Here is a 4062-nt window from a genome sequence, read left to right as displayed (position 1 = left end):
GCTAACCCCTCTACTGCTTCATATGGGAGTAGTATCTGCATACCCTCCATTGGAGTCAGTAGCTTTGAGTTGAATCCTCAGCTCATTATCATGGTGCAGCAAAGTTGCCAGTATTCCGGTCTTCCACAGGAAGAACCTACAGAGTTTCTGGCAGAATTTTTACAAATTACTGACACAGTACATGATAAGGAAATAGATCAGGATGTCTACAGACTATTACTGTTTCCGTTTGCTGTAAAGATCAAGCTAAGAGGTGGTTAAATAACCAACCTAAGGCCAGCATAAGGACATGGAAACAGCTGACGAAAAAATTCCTAAATCAATACTTTTCCCCAAAACGGATGACACAACTAAGGCTGGACATCCAAGGCTTTAAACAAGGAGATAATGAATCTCTTTATTATGCATGGGAGAGATACAGAGAGATGCTACAAAAATGCCCCTCTGAAATGTTTTCAGAGTGGGTTCAGTTAGATATCTTCTATTATAGGCTTGCGGAAGGAGCTCAGATGTCTCTAGATTACTCAGCTGGTAGATCTATCCACATGAGAAAGACAATTGAAGAGGCTCAAGAGCTCATTGATACAGTTGTATGGAATCAACATCTGTACCTAAGCAGTGACCCTTCCATGAAAGAAGAGATTAAAACAGTAACTGCTGAACTCAGCCCTGTAAAACAAGCTGCTAAATTCAATCAGCAATTGGACTTTCTAACAAAGCAGTTAGCCGAATTCAAGGATAAACTACAAGAGACAAGGATGGCTAATATAAATATGGTAGAACAAATGAAGCAAACAAAGCAGCAGCTATCAAGACAAATAACAGAAGAATGCCAAGCAGTTCAATTAAGAGGTGGGAAAACATTAAATACCCCACCTCAAGGCAGCAAAGAGCTAAGGAATGAGCAAACCACCCAAAATTCACCTGAGGACAGTAAGAGCCCAGGTAAAAGTAATTCTAGCATTAAAACGCCAGCAATCTGGTGGAAGGCTGGCGCTGAACGCCCAGACCATGCCCAGGACTAGCGTTCAACGCCAGTAACAAGCAAGGACTGGCGTTCAACGCCAGAAACAAGCAAGGATATGGCGCTGAATGCCCAAAATGGGCAAGATCTGGCGCTGAACGCCCAAAATGGGCACAGTTCTGGCATTCAGATGCCAGGAACAGACAAGGAGTTGGCGTCTCATGTCACTCCAGCTTCTAACTCTGGCAATCAATTGCCAGTGAGGGATCAGACACACACAAGTGCTGATGACAACCCCTCTAAAAAAGCTTCTTCAACCACTTCTGTAGGCAATAAACCTACATCAACTAAGGTTGAGGAATATAAAGCCAAGATACCTTATCCTCAAAAACTCCAGAAAAAGGAGCAGGATAAGCAATTTGCTCGCTTTGCAGATTATCTCAGGACTCTTAAAATAAAGATTCCATTTGCAGAGGCACTTGAGCAAATACCTTCTTATGCCAAGTTCATGAAAGAGATCTTGAGTCATAAAAAGGATTAGAGAGAACCAGAAAGAGTTCTCATCACTGAAGAATGCAGTGCAGTCATTCTAAAAAGCTTTCCTGAAAAGCTTAAAGACCCTGGGAGTTTTCTGATACCATGTATATTAGAAGGTAATTGCACCAAGACAGCTTTGTGCGATCTTGGGGCAAGCATCAACCTAATACCTGCATCCACTATCAGAAAGCTTGGCTTAACTGAAGAAGTTAAACCAACCCGGATATGTCTCTAACTTGCTGATGGCTCCATTAAATACCCATCAGGCGTAATAGAAGACATGATTGTCAGAGTTGGGCCATTCGCCTTTCCCACTGACTTTGTAGTGCTGGAAATGGAGGAGCACAAGAGTGCTACTCTCATTCTAGGAAGACCCTTCCTAGCAACTGGACGAACCCTCATTGATGTCCAACAAGGGGAAATAACCCTGAGAGTCAATGATGATGAGTTTAAGTTGAATGCTATCAAAGCCATGCAGCATCCAGACACATCAAAAGACTGCATGAAAGTTGATCTTATTGACTCTTTGGTAGAAGAGATCAACATGGCTGAGAGTCTCGAATCAGAGTTGGAAGACATCTTTAAAGATGTTCAGCCTGATTTGGAGAATTCAGAGGAGATGAAAGAGCCTCTGAAATTTCCTCTGGAAGAGGAAAAACCTCCTAAACCCGAGCTCAAACCATTACCACCATCCCTTAAATATGTATTTCTGGGAGAAGGTGACACTTTTCCAGTGATCATAAGCTCTGCTTTAAATCCACAGGAAGAGGAAGCACTCATTCAAGTGCTAAGGACACACAAGACAGCTCTTGGGTGGTCCATAGGTGACCTTAAGGGCATAAGCCCAGCTAGATGCATGCACAAAATCTTATTGGAGGATAATGCTAAACCAGTGGTTCAACCACAGAGGCGGCTAAATCCAGCTATGAAGGAAGTGGTGCAGAAAGAGTTCACCAAATTACTAGAGGCGGGGATTATTTATCCTATTTCTGATAGCCCCTGGGTGAGTCCTGTCCAAGTCGTCCCAAAAAAGGGAGGCATGACAGTGATCCATAATGAAAAAAATGAACTGGTTCCTACAAGAACAGTTACAGGATGGCGCATGTGTATTGACTACAGAAGACTCAATACAGCCACCAGAAAGGATCATTTTCCTTTACCATTCATAGACCAGATGGTAGAAAGACTGGCAGGTCATGATTATTACTGCTTTTTAGATGGCTACTCAGGCTATAACTAGATTGCAGTAGATCCCCAGGATCAAGAGAAAACAACATTCACATGTCCATCTGGAGTGTTTGCTTATAGAAGGATGCCATTTGGGCTGTGTAAGGCGCCTGCAACCTTCCAGAGATGCATGCTCTCTATTTTCTCTGATATGGTGGAAAAATTTCTGGAAGTCTTCATGGATGACTTCTCAGTATATGGAGACTCATTCAGCTCCTGTCTTGATCACCTGAAACTTGTCCTGAAGAGATGCCAAGAGACCAACCTAGTCTTAAACTGGGAAAAATGTCACTTCATGGTGACTGAAGGGATTGTCCTTGGGCATAAAATTTCAAACAAGGGAATAGAGGTGGATCAAGCAAAAATAGAGGTAATTGAAAAATTACCACCACCTGCCAATGTTAAGGCAATCAGAAGCTTTCCGGGGCATGCAGGATTCTATAGGAGGTTTATAAAGGATTTTTCGAAAATCGCAAAACCTCTAAGTAATCTGCTAGCTGCTGACACGCCATTTGTGTTTGACACAGAGTGTCTGCAGGCGTTTGAAACGCTAAAAGCTATGTTGGTCACAGCACCAGTTATTTCCGCACCAGACTGGACATTACCATTTGAGCTAATGTGTGATGCCAGTGATCACGCCATTGGTGCAGTATTGGGACAGAGGCATGACAAGCTTCTGCACGTCATTTATTATGCTAGTCGCGTTTTAAATGATGCCCAGAAAAATTACACAACCACAGAAAAAGAATTACTTGCAGTGGTTTATGCCATTGACATGTTCAGATCATACTTAGTAGGATCAAAAGTGATTGTGTATACTGACCATGCTGCTCTTAAATATCTACTCACAAAGCAGGATTCAAAACCCAGGCTCATCAGATGGGTGTTGCTTCTGCAAGAGTTTGATATAGAAATAAGAGACAGAAAAGGGACAGAGAACCAAGTGGCTGATCATCTGTCCCGGATAGAGCCAGTAGAAGGGACGTCCCTCCCCTCTCTTGAGATCTCTGAGACTTTTCCGGATGAGCATTTATTTTCCATTCAGGAAACACCATGGTTTGTCGATATTGCAAACTATAAAGCTGCAAGGTTCATACCCAAAGAGTACAACAGGCAACAAAAGAAAAAATTAATCACTGATGCAAAGTACTACTTGTGCGATGAACCCTATCTCTTTAAGAGATGTGCAGACGGAATAATCCGTAGGTGTGTTCCTAGAGAAGAAGCACAGAGGATCCTATGGCATTGCCATGGATCTCAATATGGAGGCCATTTCGGAGGTGAGCGAACAGCCACCAAGGTCCTCGAATGTGGCTTCTATTGGCCCACACTCT

The sequence above is a fragment of the Arachis ipaensis genome, chromosome B7 (assembly GCF_059453495.1).
Source record: "Arachis ipaensis isolate K30076 ecotype BB chromosome B7, ASM5945349v1, whole genome shotgun sequence".
NCBI lineage: Eukaryota > Viridiplantae > Streptophyta > Magnoliopsida > Fabales > Fabaceae > Arachis > Arachis ipaensis.
Note: the sequence above shows the minus strand (reverse complement) of the source record.